This window comes from Theropithecus gelada, chromosome 5 (assembly GCF_003255815.1).
Source record: "Theropithecus gelada isolate Dixy chromosome 5, Tgel_1.0, whole genome shotgun sequence".
Classification (NCBI taxonomy): Eukaryota; Metazoa; Chordata; class Mammalia; order Primates; family Cercopithecidae; genus Theropithecus; species Theropithecus gelada.
This window is the reverse complement of record NC_037672.1, coordinates 182,636,836-182,653,247: the sequence shown is the minus strand read 5'-3', so window position 1 is coordinate 182,653,247 and position 16,412 is coordinate 182,636,836. Positions and strand designations below refer to the sequence as shown.

General features: G+C 38.7%; 1 protein-coding gene across 8 annotated transcripts in view; it reads left to right on the top strand.

Moving 5' to 3' along the window:
* SORBS2 (sorbin and SH3 domain containing 2) overlaps window positions 1–16,412 on the top strand; it is a 376,136-nt gene that overhangs the window by 187,674 nt on the left and 172,050 nt on the right. For 7 of the 8 annotated variants that reach the window (XM_025384771.1, XM_025384769.1, XM_025384770.1 and 4 more), the window contains one exon: window positions 161–300. The exons of the other annotated variant lie outside the window; for it this stretch is intronic. The gene's annotated coding sequence lies outside the window, so the exon portion shown is untranslated. The remainder of the gene's footprint in view (window positions 1–160; window positions 301–16,412) is intronic. 8 annotated transcript variants of the gene reach the window in all.

The window sequence follows — 16,412 nt, the reverse complement described above, 5'->3', positions numbered from 1 at the left end:
GGGGTGGCGATCTGGGCAAGGCATTTTCATCCCTTTGCAGACAACCCCGGCTGCTGTTAATGCTGAAAATAGCTCAAATGCTCTCAGAACAGTAGCACCACCCAGCAGCTGGGATTCTTTCCCTCTCTTATTTGCCTCTCTCTTGCCTTTTTTCCTTCAGACACTTGGATTGGACTTAATCTTAAACCTCTGGAGTTCAAGACCTTTTAAAAAGGGCTAAATAAACAATCTCTACATGTAAAAGGCCACTGACTCCTACTTCCTCTGCATAGAACAACTGTTGAACTCAGCTGGCTGTAGGTAAGACTTTTTATTCCGGAATTATTTAATTGTTTTCTGATATGTTCGTGACTAATGTCTTTAAAATAACTTACTTACAGTGGAAATAATCAGGGGAGTTGTGAACAGTTCCCAGGTGAACGTTGTGTTCCAGAATACAGCAGGAGCATCTGGGCGTGTTTGTGGCTGCACATTTTCAGCTTTGCTTAAAGCTCTCGTTATAGTGACCTGCAGTACAGACTTGACTCTGACTGAACCACGGATCAGAGGTCTAATTAAGCCTGATTGCCAGAGCAATGAGAGGATCTTTCAGACATCATACTTTTGTTGTTTAGACTGCTTTATTTTTAACTTTCCAGGGGCATTAAAAAAAAAAGAGAGAGAGGAAAAAATGCCATCCACCTGAGTAAAGAGAATATATATAAGGAATTATTCTTTAAGGGCAATGAGTGAGCTGTATTGTATAATGTTCTTCTTTTATCACTGTTTCGTTCATTGCTCGTGTGGAATCAGAGTGGTTGATTTGAGGGTTTTGAGGGTTTTGTTTTTGTTATTGTTGTTTTGTATGTTCCTAGCACACTTTAGGGGACGGTTTTGAGGATTCCTTACTAAGCTGAATATTTTTTGCTAAGTACACTTGCTGGCAGGTTTCTCTAACGTGACAATGTGATACTTTGGGTCAGTTTCGGTGGCTCCCTCTCCCCCTCGTTATGCCTGCACTTGACATTTTGCAAAGTACTTTGATCTGTGGACTTTAACTTCAAACACAGCATTTACTTTGATTGTGGCTATTTACTCTGTTCAGTAAAATGTCTCCTCTTTTTTCCTTTTGGTTTAATGCTTTGATAGCATTTCCTTTCAATAATTTATTGGAGCTTTAGTTTTCCTCACCGATCTGTCTTCGGTTTTACTTCTAGAGGGACCCCCCTTTGAAAGAAAGGTATTCTCTGGTAAAGTTCCCCCAACACAGACTTCATGACAGTTCATGGCCCCTGTCTGGCAGATGTGTAAGAGCCAGCAGCAAATGACAGTGCACAGAACCCCAGGCTGGCTCAGAATCTCCGTGTGCCTTGGGGCCCAACGGGTGCTTTTTTAAAACATGGATGCTGAAATCTTCAGAGGTCAGAGATACTTTTTTTTCAGAAAAGTTTATTGGTATCGCAGACCACATGTCAAAGGAAAGCATGCATTCTAACCACATAATGATCTTCTGAGTAACAAAAACAGAGGAAGAAATAACAAACAAAGAAAAAGAAAACCAAAATCAAAAGAAAACTGGAAAAAAAAACAAAAACAAAAGCAAACCCTCAGTAGCCAGAAGTCTGTTTTACGAATGAAACTTCTGCTGTGTAAGGGATAAGGGATTTCTTAAAAATGTATTTCCTAAAATGGGCAAAATGTTGCACTTACTAGCCATTCAGTCAACTTTGGAATATTCTCTTCATTGTAAAGAAGGCACAAGCATGTGTGACATTTGTTCCCCTTTTCTTTCCCACCGCAAGCACAAGGTATTTTCGCAGTCCTCAGCCAAATGCAGAGTTTGACATTCCCTGGCAAACGGTCCCTGTGTGTTGTGTATTCTGCTGAAGGTTAGGAATAGAATGAGCCTAATCCTGTCAGGAGGCTGTTTAAGTCCCAGTCAAGGACGCTAGCTCCTCAGCGCTGACGCAGTCTGCCCCCTGTCCTCTGCACCTTGCTAAGAAGGACAGACGCAAGTGGCCACAGGACAAGTCTCCAGAGTGGCGGAACTGTGGGGAAAGCTACGGCAGAGATCCCCCTGGATTAGGAGCAGATGCAATAGAATCTCAAAATTTGGATTCATAGTAGAAAAACCTAGAGATGTTCAGTCTAATCTTTTAATTCTGCAAACCTGGGCATTTCATTGCCACTTTTCCCCTTCAAATCTACATTATAAGAAGCATGTTAATCATTGCATTTATGTGTATGGTTGACATTTTAAATCCTCCCGTTATTTTGAGCCTGGACTTTGTAGGGGGCGGGGGGTGGTCTGGCTAGAATACTCACTCCCCCTTAGTACTGGGAAGCCTTGGTCGCTGGGGGCAAATATATTGCCAGAGGTGATACTCCAGCAGTAAAATTAAAGGGCGCCAGGATGAGATCTTTTTGGAGAATGGTAGGTGATCATTCCATTCCCAGGCAAGCCATTTTTCCCCTGTTTTGTTTTGTTTTTTCTTTGTGTTTCTCTTCACCCCTTAATTTTACGTTGAAACTCTGGACTGTTTGAATGTGAAACTTCAGGTGAAATGTAGCCAAAGCCACCGAGTTTCACCCGGCTTCCACATGAAAGAAGTATTCTACCCAGCCTTGCACGAAACTTGGCCTGTGTTGCCAAAGGTTTCATGAATGTCAGTGAGCCTGAATTGGAAACATAACCCAAGGCCAGGTGACTTCTGGTGACTTTAGGCTTTATTGTATTAGTGTAGAGTCTGCTGAACAGGGACAGTCCTATTTCCACATCTCCTACTGTAGTTTCATGGGGGCACACCTTTTCCCCCAATAAACTCCCATTTATCTCATGATGTTTGAAAGCCAGGTTCAATCCTAATACGAATGTTTGTAGCCGTGGGATTGAAGCACTGGCAGATAGAGGTCTGCGTTTTAAATTCCAGCAGCCTGAGCCCCAGTGGTGTGAACATGTTGGTATAATTCAGCGTTAGGAAGGAAGTCCCAGGAGAGCCATGGAATGCCTTTCTTTGCTTAAATATACCTCTGTGCTCGTGAGGAACAAACAGTAACATTTTGTCCAGGTCTATCCGCTTGACAGTATGCCTTTTGTTCCCTTTCCAAAGGTGGTGTCAAATATATTGGTGGAAAAATAATAAACTTCCAGATATTTTTTTTCCTCCTGCTCAACTGATATACTCCAAGGGAACATTACAAGCATTGAGAAGCTCAGTACTGTGGCTGGGAATGTAAGGTATACTGAGAATAAAGGAGCCCTCAGTGGAGGCAACGTCCCTCAGGAAAGCATGGCGGCCTAGAGCTGATGTGGGTGTTAACAGTCACATGGGACCTGGTTGGGAAGGTGTGTGTGTGTGTTTTCTGGGTCGGGGTAGTAGCAAGCAGAGAGGAAAAGGGAGATTTGGAAGCTTTGTTCAGCAAATCTATGACATCGAAAACAAAAATGATCAAGCCCAGGATCTGGAAACATTCTTTTGTAGATCATAGAAATTTGTGTTGGCTGAATATTGACATTTTTTTTGGTATTATTTTTCTCATTAGAGACACCAAGCATTAGGATTCCAGGCATAGTAAATAATCTCCAATAAAAATATGACCCATTGGGAGACACAGATCATTACAGATAACTCCCGTGAGTCAGTCTCAGGAAGGCCCTCATGGTTCTCTGGCAGCTGTGAAATGCTCGGCCACCCAGGACACTAAGATTTGACTTGTCCTTTTCTTAGTTGGAAGCTTTCTAAACTCGTGTGAAGAATTTTCATAAAAATGAATTTGTGGCCTCACTAAAGATTTAGACTCTCTTTGGTGAGATACATAGATATAGGTTTATTATGAAATTAAATTGCCATCAATTTTCATTTAAAATTTCATAGTCACTTACGTATTCAATAAAATAGACTTTCATTAAAGATATGGTTTGCATTTTAGCAGTGACATGCAGTAGATGCCCTAGTAGGGAAAGCATTGGAAAAGCCAGCAATAACACAACTTGGGAGTGCCATATGTAGAAGCTGCTTTTTAGCACTGGCTCCACTAGTCATAGTGTAGCATTTATCAGCATATATGATTTTGATAGCCCCAGACTGGTACCATGAGCAGAGGAAAGGAAGATGTTCAAATGGAGGTTCTAGAGAAATCATTCAGAACCATCCCACAAGGAAGTTCTCACTGAACATATAAAAGTATAAGGAGTTCAGTAGTTTTAAGACATTCATCATCCATAACAAAACAGAAAAAGGGAAAGGATAGGCTGGGCGCGGTGGCTCATGCCTGTAACCCCAGCACGTTGGGAGGCTGAGGCAGGTGGATCACTTGAGGTCAGGAGTTCGAGACCAGTCTGACCAACATGGTGAAACACCATCTCTATTAAAAAAAAAAAAAATTAGCCAGGTGTAATGGTGCATACCTATAATCCCAGCTACATGGGAGGCTGAAGTGGGAGAATCCCTTGAATCTGGGAGGCGGAGGGTGCAGTGAGCTGAGATCCTACCATTGCACTCCAGCCTGGCAACAAAAGTGAAACTCTGTCTAAAAACAAAAAAAAAAAGAAAAAGAAAAAAAATCAAGGGAAAGGATAAAAACACCAGGGAAAAGATTTTTAAAAAAAATTAAAAATTGAGAATCAACACCACGCTAGTGTAGGTGCAAATGTTTCTCTAAATCATTAAAAATGTTATTTCAAGAAGACTTCATTTGTCATTTAAGAATGCAAAAATCAGTGCTTTAAAAATCTTTTTGTGCATAATTGACTGTCAGAAAAAATGGAGTCCATGTAATATTTATTTATTTCTCAAGGATATATTATTACAGTCTACATTTACATATACGATGTACTTGTTTTCTTTTTTAAAAAAGTCAGTGTTTGTCTGATCAGGACGTGATGACACAAACAGTAACAGCAGTGGTCTCCCCTTTGCCGTACAGCAAAGAGGATTATTTATCAGAAGCAGATTAAACAGTTATTTTTAGAAGTCTTCATTCTCCAACCAAGTTTTTATTAGTTATTTGGATATTATATTTTTCTCTGAAATAAGAAGTAGTAGAGCCTGAGCATCCCTACTCTAAAAGTCTGAAATTCAAAATGTTCCAAAATCTGAAACATTTTGAGCACCAACATGATGCCACAATTGGACAATGAAGATGACGTTAACACTGCAGAAAATGTGCATACAGATGCCACAGTGACAATGTGATGGGCTAACCAAAGGACTAGAGCAGAGGGCATTCATAACAGAGTAAGCAGTCATGTCTGTGTAGAAACTCAAAGGGAGACTTCTAAGACAAAAATCGCCGTTAATGAGGCAGATGACGCTGGAGAAAATATTTTAAAAGCCATCCGGCAGAATGCCTCCTCATTTCTTAGAGGACCCGCTTCCTGGTCTGTCAACTGCTTCTGATGTTTCTTACCACCTAAAAAAAAAAAAAAAAAAACAGTGTACAGTGGCCTTTTACTCAAAACACAGCATCATAGGTGGCGACTGAAAGCCTGCGTTGTTCGTTGCTGCTGTTGTCTAACAGCTGATAAAGGAAAATAGTCTTGTTCCTGTGCCGCTCAGTTACCTAAACACATTATTTTTCACTGTATTAATAGTATGTATTTTTACTGTTTAAAAAATAGTAATATTAGGCTGGGCACAGGGGCTCATGCCTGTCATCCCAGCACTTTGGGAGGTCGAGGCGGGTGGATCACCTGAGGTCGGGAGACCAGCCTGACCAATATGGAGAAACCCCATCTCTACTAAAAATACAGAATTAGCCAGGCGTGGTGGTGCATGCCTGTAATCTTAGCTACTCAGGAGGCTGAGGCAGAAGAGTCGCTTGAACCCAGAAGGCGGAGGTTGCAGTGAGCCGAGATCGTGCCATTGCACTCCAGCCTGGGCAACAAAAGCAAGACTCTCAAAAAAAAAAAAAAAAATTGTAGTATTTTCTACTGTTAAGTACTTACATGTGAGTAAGAGCAGGAAAATGATTGCTTATTGGTAGCAAATAAATTCAGTCAGGAATGATGGTGATGCCAAACAACACCAGATTTTCTATGTGAGTGGCTGAGATATTGCTGTCTTTGCTTTCTGATGGTTCAATGTACACAAACTTCGTTTTATGCACAAAATTATTAAAAACATTGTATAAAATTACCTTCAAGCTATTTGGATACAGTACATATAACGTAAGCGAATTTCACATTTAGATCTGTGTCCCAACCCCGAGATAACTCATGATAGATATGCAAATATTCCAAAATCAGAAAAAATCTGAAATCCAAAATGCATCTCCCACCTCCCATGTGCCTTTGACTTATAGCCATCATTTTAAGGGTTGACTTTTTTTTCCCTGGCACTGCAAGATGCTCCCGCATCATTTTGTATATTTCATGTCCCAGTCCTAAAATCAATTATTTCTTCAAGGAGCTCTGGTTACTTTTATTGAAAAATGGTATCAGTAATCAAGACCAGTTTAATTTTTGAATTTGACCTTATTGGCCACTTATTTTTTTTGCTTGAAGAAAATTTTCTTTTTGTGTATGGAATTTCACTCTGTAGCTGGCAATACCTTGATCTGGTATATAAAGATAACCTTTCTTGCTTTTTCAGATGAACAGGCCACATGTCGCCCTTGCATACTCCCCTTTCCCTTACTTTGAAACAAATTCAATTATATATGATCAAATTTGCTTTTTTTTTTTTTTTTTTTTTTTTTGAGACAGGGTCTCACTCTGTCACCCAAGCTGGAGTGCTGTGGTGCAATCTTGGCTCACTGTGACCTCCGCCTCCCAGGTTCAAGCGATTCTCGTGCCTCAGCCTCCTGAGTAGCTGGGATTACAGTCACGTATCAGCACATAAGCTAATGTTTGTGCTTTTAGGAGAGACGGGGTTTTGCCATGTTGCCCAGGCTTGTCTAGTACTCCAGACCTCAAGTGATCCACCCACTTCAGCCTTCCAAAATGTTGGGATTACAGGTGTGAGCCACTGCACTTGGCCAAATTTGTTTTTTATTGTTAGTTTTGGTGAGAGATTCAAAGCCTTTGATGTGGTCTTAAAATGCAATCTTAAAAGATAGAAATCAGTTGTTTCTTCCTTAAATAGATGTGAGAACATTGTGCATTATTTAAAATATGATCAGTCTAGGCCATTCGATGAACATGGGATTCTGTTACCAAGCCTTCTACGTACTGTGTGCAAGGAGCCATGCCACATGCAGCTGAGCAGTCTGGTAGGAGAGCTGGACACATGCACCTGGATGTAACACTCTGCAAAAGAAGATAGGCAATGTGAAGTCCTCCAGAACTCTAGGGGCTCAGAGCTGGAATTGGGAGCTGGGCGTATGTTGTACTAGAAAATCAATGGTATTATCACAAAGGAAAAGCTGTACTGGAATTGGGGTTTTCGTTTGGATAAGAGGGTATTCAAATCGCAGAAAATGGTGGAGGGCAAAGACCTAGAGAAGAGAAAACTCAGGACTCAAAGAATATTTAGGTCCCATGCAAAGCCCTTGGGAAGGTGCATTAAGTTTGTATTTATTTATTGAGAACAAAAGTCTCACAATCAGGCTCATATGTTAGTAATACTGCTGAACAATGTTCAAGGGATTAGAGAAATGAAACACTGGACAGTCCCTGTATCATGGATGTAACTGAGAAGAAGAGGACAAAGATGAGAGCAGTTGAAATAAGATGAGACCAACCGGTGCAGAGACCAAGGCCTCAGGGCAAGTCAGTACTGCCCTCTGTATCTAGACTTTGTCCTAGAAAGTAAAACTCTACCTGCGAAATAACTGCACCTATAATTTTATTTAATGCTCAGTATTATCAGAGATGAAAGGTTGTATTTTTATTGTTTCATCAAATGCATAGCTCTTTCATTTTCAATAAAACACAAGAAAACCATTGGTCCAGGCAATGAAGGAGACATTTCAGATCCTAAGTTTTGACTTTCTGTACTTCACTGAGAGAAAAACAAGCATGAGAGGTGGAGATGACAGAGAAAGACGTGAATGTGCCAATAGTATAAAGAGCCAAATGTTAGGACGAGGCTGGTTGAAATAACCTGTCGATATACCAAAAAGAATCGGGTTAGGAAATTAACACAGTTTTAAAAAAATATTGTAAAGACCAACTTGATATTAGAAAGGGTAGAACAGAAACATTCATCTCTTGTTCTCAAATAAATTTATGCCTGAAAACAAAGAGATTGAATTTAGCTTAATAGAAAAACACACGTACAGCATGTATTTTTAAGGCATTGAATGTTGGTTACTGTGACCCCTGGAATATTCTGGTCCAAGTACAGCTCTGAATGGGGTTTAATGCTAGATCTTGACATGCCCTCAACTCAGAGGTACTTCTTTAGTTCAATTTTGCAAACCTAAAAAATTTGGTTGGTATTGAATTTAGCTCCAAGTGGTAACCAGAAGTTTTGTGTGTATTTGAACTGAACTTTGAAATATTTCAAAACTATGTAACACTCAAGTTTTAGAACAAATGGTTAATTTTCAAAACACTCAAGAATGTTGAAAAGTTACCTATGGGTACATTTTATGTGAATTTAATCAATATACAATTAAATATGGTTTTCAAATATAAATGTGAAATATAATTTCTATTTCACATTTATCTTTTTTACCATAAGAGTATTCGCTTTTAAAACAAAAACGGTTCAAGACCGTGATTAAGAATGGGAAACTATCCAAAACCCAGTGTGGCCATCTAAATGTACAGTGAGAGGAGAAAGCCCATCCTTATGGTCCCAGCAGAGCCAAGCGTTGGAAGGTATGGCCTGGCACACCAGATGGTCCACCTCATGTGCACATCTATGAGTAGGTCCGTAGTGAAGGGACTCAGCCAGGAATTGTTGGAGATAAAGATGGAGGTTCGGTGTAAATTCAAGGAGGATGTCAGATGTCAGACTAAGGGATCCACGCCTCATTCTGAAGTAGAAGGTGGTTTTTGCCCCTGTTTATAAAGGGGAGTAAAACACTCACTTTTGGAAAAAGCTTACAGAGTAATGCCTCTTAGCAGCAGAAATTCAATGTTTTCTTAAAAAATTGCATTTCTGACATCACATTAAATCATTAAAATTTTATTTTTTATCTACTATGACTATTTTTATTCAAGGCAGAATAAGACAAAAATTAAGTGTAAACAAGTTTATAAGTCTGCATTGATATAATAGAAGACTGGCTTATGATGGGAAACTAATAGAAACAAGTAAAAATGAAAAACTGAGTGAAAAGGTAAATTCAGAGGTAGACTTTTTTGTGGAAAAGTTAATAAAATACTACGATTTTTTGTAGTAAAAAAAGTGATGATGCCTACTTGTCTACATACAAAATCTATTTTATTTTGTGTTTGAGCATCTTTAAGAATTAAGGGATGTATTTAATGTTTGGACATTAATTTAGAATTGGCACACACGTTTTTTTTGTCTCACGTGGTGAGATCCATCTCTTAATAACCACAGCTTGTAAAAACGTGTCTGAAATAAAAGTGATAATTTGTATGCAAAGGTGAGAAAGCTTGATTGCAGTGAGATTTTTATCCTTACAATATTTTATGTATTTTGGATATTAAGATAAAAAATATTTAATGTTAAAAATCATTTTGTGTCCACATCATAATTTTATATGTTCACATGTATTATTTTTCTAATCAATATTTTGAAATACTTAATAAAAGCATAGGTGTAAAAACATTTGGCAGAGGACCATTTGGTATATTTCATCCTCAGCTGTGCTTATTAATTTAAGGATTATCTAACATATAAATCAGAAAGGAAGGAAATGAGGAATTCACTAGTAAAACCAAATAGTGTTTTAGGTGACCATAGATAACTATTTTTAATGCCTAAAGCAATTTCATTTTCATTGAATAAAATATTTTCATAAGGATATTTTTATATTGCTTCAATAGTTTATTTATTGAAGACTTCTTTCACCATTATATGAATCATATGAGTTTTGTGGTTTAAAACTTCACATTCTGACTATAGATCAGTCTCAATCAGTGCAGGAAAAAAATTGATGACACCCAACACAGGCTTTCAAGATAAAAACTCACAACCAGACAAAGGAAGGAATTACTTTAACCTTAAAAAGAATATTCATTAAAAACCTACATCATCATAATGTAAAGAAATACATGGACTGATAAATATTACATTCAGATGCTGGTTACCTCTAGAGGTAGGAAGGCACTGTCAATTAAAGACATGCGCAGCAGGCTTTAATTGAATTAATATCTTCTATTTTAAGATAAATGATGGGTACATGGACATTTGTTATATTATTCTCTTTATCTTTTGAATGACTGAATACAGACCTACATTAAAACATCTTTCTCTCTATTTGCTGTTTCTTAAATTTAAGATAAATTCTACATATGAAGTAAATTGTAAATCTCTTTCACAGCTGCTAACATTGAGAGACTATATAAAACATAAATAGATTACTTAAAGCAGCCCAAATTTTCTGAAAATTTATCATAGATAGTATAATGTTTGGCCTATACTTCTATATTTTTTTGCCTAGGGCTCAAAACTTCTATAGATGGTGAATTCCAAGAGAAAATGAATGTAGTTCCTTAGCAGACAAACATCTTTTGTAAACCTACATTCAAGATGATTTTTGTATTGTGTATCTTTTTGTATGGCATTGTTATAAATGTGATGTTTACTCTTTAAATTATCAAATAGTTTGTCATTATGTTTTAGGAAAATTTATAATGGGCTTTGAATCTAAAAATCTAGCAGTGAATATATTATCTTAACCTCTTTAACATTGGTTTTGGGTCAACAGGTTGAGAAGAAAGGATTTCTGTTTTAAGAGAATTTATGTAATAAAGGTATGAAAAGTGAGTAAAACATACAAGCAGTCCTCTCAGTTGCCACAGGACTGTGGAGAGCAATGGTATGGCTGGATATGCTTCAGTTTCCTGTTAACACGATACCAGGCAAAGTGGGACTACCTGTTTTTAATATAAAGACTTCATTCTGTAGCTTATATATTTCTTGTAATTTAATTTATTCAGAAAAACTTATATACACACAGCTGTTCCTTAATAATATTTACACTTCCTTAATGTAATTGGAAAAAACTAGTGACTTTTCATTACCACTTGGCAGGAACCAGTGCTTAATTTTGAGGATTTTTATTCCAATTTTTTCTATTTTTTTATCCATAGACTCATTCCAATATGCTAAAATAGGAAAGCTGGTAGACATCACTATCTTTTTAAGAGTTTTGACAAATGATGGATAATATTGAATCATTTTTCTTTACAAGTAATTTCACGTGTGATCTGAAAACTCAGTGCAAGCCAAAAGTCTTTATAATTTTAAATCATTAAATTCAAAGAAAAGATGGTTTCTATGTTTCTAGGTGTAAGGGAGGCAAAATCATACCTCTACTCTGTCAGGGTTTGTTAGTGGGTAGGGGCGCGTGGGTGGTGTGCCTGAGAATTAAATTGACATAAGACAGATCCGCAGGAGAAAAACATACACATTTATTTAATAGAAGTTTACGTGGCATGAAAACCTTCAGAATCTGTGAAGACCCAAAGATGCAGTTTGCATTGACCACTTACATAAGGAGTTAGACAAAGAGCAGTAAATTGCAGAAATATGATGAGGTTGGAGGTGGAGGGCTTGGGCCAGGGCAGGTGATTGGAGGAGAATGGCTGGGAAGAAAGGGCCAGTATAGCAGGTGGTACAGGTTTCCCTCAGCCCCAGCTTCTGGTCCTTGCCCATGAGAATGATGCCTCCCTCCTGGCCAAGGGAGAACATCTTTCACACGAGATTTTCATCTCCTGCTTTTAAGAAACAGAAGGAAGGTCAGAGTGATCATCTTGCACCTTTTTTTTTTTTTTTTTTTGAGACAGAGTCTCACTTTGTCACCCAGGCTGGAGTGCAGTGGTGCAATCTCGGCTACTGCAAACTCCACCTCCTGGGTTCAAGCGATTCTCCTGCCTCAGCCTCCTGAGTAGCTGGGATTACAGGCACGTGCCACCACGCCCAGCTAATTTTTGTATGTTTAGCAGAGACAGAGTTTCACCATGTTGGCCAGGCTGGTCTCGAACTCCTGACCTCAGGTGATCCACCCACTACAGCCTCCCAAAGTGCTGCGATTATAGGTGTGAGCCACCACGCCCAACCTCACCTGCTTTTTCTTAAGTGCCTTTAACTAAAAATACTCGATATGCCAGAGTGGTGTATTTTGGGATGCCGTGTTCTTAACTCCTTCATAAGTAAAGTTCATGAAAGCATATAAATGTATTTAAATAATAATAAACACACTGAGAGAAATGACACAAAAAGTAATTTTGAATTTTCTCATGCCATTTTTATTAAAGCTAAGAAGCCAGACATTACATAATTAACATAAAGTAGTATTTGGAAACAAATGTGGACAAGTCTTTTAGATTACTGGCATTACACGCTGCTGCGTCTCGCATCTTCATGAAGTCTATTCCCCTTTGCCTTCTGTCACACTGGAGCTTCTGATTTACCTTCAGTCTCTCTGATTACATCTTCTGAATTCCGCTTACAGGTGCCTTTTTTTTTTTTTTGCCCGACCTTAAAGTTACTCCCTTGGGTTCTGCCCCTCTCGTCTAAATCTCCATAATCTTCCCTGAGTTCACCTGTTTCCTCCTTCGTGATAACCCCTAAGCCTATGTCTCTATCCCTGATCTCTTGTGAAAGTTCCAGACTCGCATTTCCAAGAAGCTGGCGAACATCTCCTTTGAACGCCTTCTGAGTACCTCAGATTCAATACGTCCAAAACTCGCTTTCCAACTCCCACCCTGCTCTTCCTGCCCAGGGCTGGATCTTGACAATGGCACCACCCAGTTACTGAGAATTAGAATCTTAGACAAGCGTTCGAATTTTTCTTCGTACCAACTTAGTCCCTACTCATTGATTCTACCTACGTACGCATGTCTTCAACATCACTTTCACAGGTGATTGCAACATTCTTGACTAGGATTTCTCAGTAGTGTCCTGACTGCTCTTTACATCCATTCTCTCTGCCTTCCACGTAACCCCTTGCGGCTGGGTTATCTTGCCAAAATAAATCAACTTTGCATGTAGACTTCCCATCTACCAAACTTCTATCATATAGCAAGTGTGTGCACTTTGCTGTCTGTTGAGGTTTTAAGGGTCAGGAAAGATAACTCTGTCAACCAATGAAGGTAAATTCATTGTGTTTAGACAGAAATAGTCCTGTGTTTTCAAAGATAAAAGGCAGGGCTGGCAACATTTCCAGACTCCTTAGTAAGGAAAGGGTGTGGCTCACTGCTGGGCATGGAACTCAGATTCAATGTCAGCCCCGCTACTAACCTCAGAGAACCCTTTTCCTCAGATTCTCTTTTGGACACAGTATTGACAATGTTCACAAATCACTTGCTTCGTTCTCACTTACTATATACGGATGTGATGGTTGTGGAAGCAAATGCTAAATAATAAAAGTTTTGTTTGAAAAAAAATGCTGGAAAGCCTAAAATCATATGATTCGTAAATGATAGTGAAAGGAGTCTTTAAGAAATAAATGACTGAAGCAACATAAAGGGATTCTTATGCCAATAGTTCATTCAGTGAATATGAAATAGATTAAGGTATTAAAAAACAGTTATCGAACTATTTGGTTTTCCTAGTAACCTCCTAACTTCCTTCCTTTCTGATTCACGTATAAGATCATTCTTCTTCAATTAATAAGCACAACAATCATTTGTTGAGAACCTACTCAAAACCCTGTATTGGCCTCCGTGACTGTCACTGGGAGCATAGCCTTTCTCCAATGACATCGCCATGAACATCCACTCTAAAAATGCAGGTGAATTTATGTGTTGGCCTTTGTGCCTTGGGAAAAATTTCTTCAGAATGATAGCCATCTACACTAGCATATATACATTATCCATGGATTATAGAGATATTGTTGTATTTGCTACTATTTAAATATCAAAGGAGTATTATTCTGAAATGATCTATGGAAGTTGAATGTGACATTGGAGAAACACTTTTAAGCTCTCAGTACAGATTTTCAAGATCAACATTCAGGAAAAAGTCTAACAGAGGGATATTGAAACAAAATTTCTGAATGAATAAAGACATTGCTGATGGCAGCTATGAATTCAAGTATTTTAACATATGTTCAGGTGTTTGCTTTGGGGCATGGAAGGAGTTAAAAGTGAAGGAAAATGTTTAAAGTTTTCTTCTTCACTTTGAACCACATTTCAAAGAAGTACATAATTTTGACATAAAAGATATATTTCCTTCATAGACTAACACAAGTACGTGTGTGTCTGAATGAATTAAGTCTTGTGTTTGGGGTTATATCTATTAACTTTTATTATGTAACCGAAATGGCAATCATTTAAAATGAAATGTTTTCCGCTCTGCTAGCATGGTGACAGATTATTTAGAGTAGGATTGGTGACGCTGCTTTCTTCTGCTCCTTGTCCTCAGTCACATTCTTGAAATTGGCAACAAAGCCGATTTGATTTAATTTTTATATCCTCATGCAACTAACGAGAAGGAAATGTGTTTTTAATGCATTGCACACTTCGATTTTCCTGGATGTGTCCAGGAACTCATATTTGTGAAAGGCAGCCGAGCTCTTTTGTGGTGCATCTTTTTCAGGGATCAGTATTGTTCTATCCAATGCTGCTGCATTACAAAGCCTGTGTGGATGCGTATGTAGACATAGGATGCCTATACAGATGCATTTTGTTAATTTTTTTTTTTTTTTTTTTTTGAGACGAAGTTTCGTTCTTGTTGCCCAGGCTGGAGTGCAATAGCGCGATCTCGGCTCACTGCAACCTCTGCCTCCTGGGTTCAGGCGATTCTCCTGCCTCAGCCTCCCGAGTAGCTGGGATTACAGGCACCCACCACCACGCCCCGCTAATTTTTTGTATATTTAGTAGAGATGTGGTTTCACCATGTTGACCAGACTGGTCTTGAACTTCTGACCTCAGGTGATTCACCCACCTCGGCCTCCCAAAGTGCTGGGATTACAGGCATGAGGCACTGCACCTGGCCGCATTTTGTTAATTTTTCAGAGTATTCCTTCCTCATATTTGGCCAACACATGGAGAGTAATTAAATGAGTCACTGCCAATTCGATGGAAGTGAAACATGGTACATATGGTAGTTCCTGATCTGAGAGTTGAGCCTGAGAGCTGGGAAGTCTAAGTGTGGACTGAGAACAAGAATACGTTGTGTAAAGTAAAAATTGAAATGGCATTTGGAGTCCCCTAAGCTGGGCTATCCTTGAGGACACACCATTTCAAGGAGCCACCATGGAGTCTATAACAGAAATTTGCCCCATAGGAATAGGAAAGCACTGTGGCATAGAGTATTTTATAGAAGTTAAATTTCTAACCTTAATTGATTGCTAAAGTTGACTTAGATTATTGCTAATAACTATAGGATTTTACTGAATGTGATAAGCTTTGAAATAATGACTATAAGTAACATAAGACCATGAGCACAACTAACAGAATTATAATTAAGGAACCCTGTTACAGGCAATAGAATAACTATTGACTTCTATCTAAAACATCACCATTTGTCTTTGAATGTTTATCACTGGGGATAATTCTTAGAGCGTTCATCAAAACCACAGCCAAATCTTATCAAATTATTCTATTTCCACATTCTCTTAAAACTGTAAAGGATAAAAAAAGAAAAAACCCTTTCAATTCCTGGAGATTTGAGAGATTTCTTAGGTCTTCTCTATGCATTCACCATCATTCACTATTATGAGATTTTTGTGAATTGTTGCACCTGTGTTCTCCCTACCCATTAAATATGCCATATCCTTTGGTCATCGAGCTCAATCCTTAGAAAAAGGTACACACCCCCCTCACATACACAAACTCTGTTCTGTTTCAAGATACATCCAATGGAGCACCTTACCCTCACGTATACAAAGAGGACAATGGAACTTGATAGCATATGGTATTGTGAGAATCCACTGAGGAAAGAGCAAGCAACTGCTTCTGGTTGATAATTGCAAAGCGCTCTTCTTATATTGGGCAGAACTCATTTTTAACGCCTACTCCATATCTTTAAGCGAGAAGCTGTTATCTCTCTGCGGGTTCTGTCGTACCATAGGGTGTGCCTTCATTCCTAAACTTAGCAACACTGACATCCTCATCACTCCGGAGAGAGCACAGTCATTCACTCATGCAAATCCGAGCACCGTCCAAAAGCAAAGGACTGTTCTGAGTGCTTGGGACACATTAGTGAATAACCTCGGTAAAAATTCCTGCCCCCACAGGGTTTAAATCCCCATGGACAGAACACAGAGTGAAAGACAAACATGGTAAGAGATTATATAGTAGGTAAGAGAGTAAAAGGGGGCTCAATATAGCAGGGTAAAGAGGATCTGGAGAATGTCTGTGTTGAGGGCAGTGCAGCTTGGAGTTTCAAATGTTGAGCCAG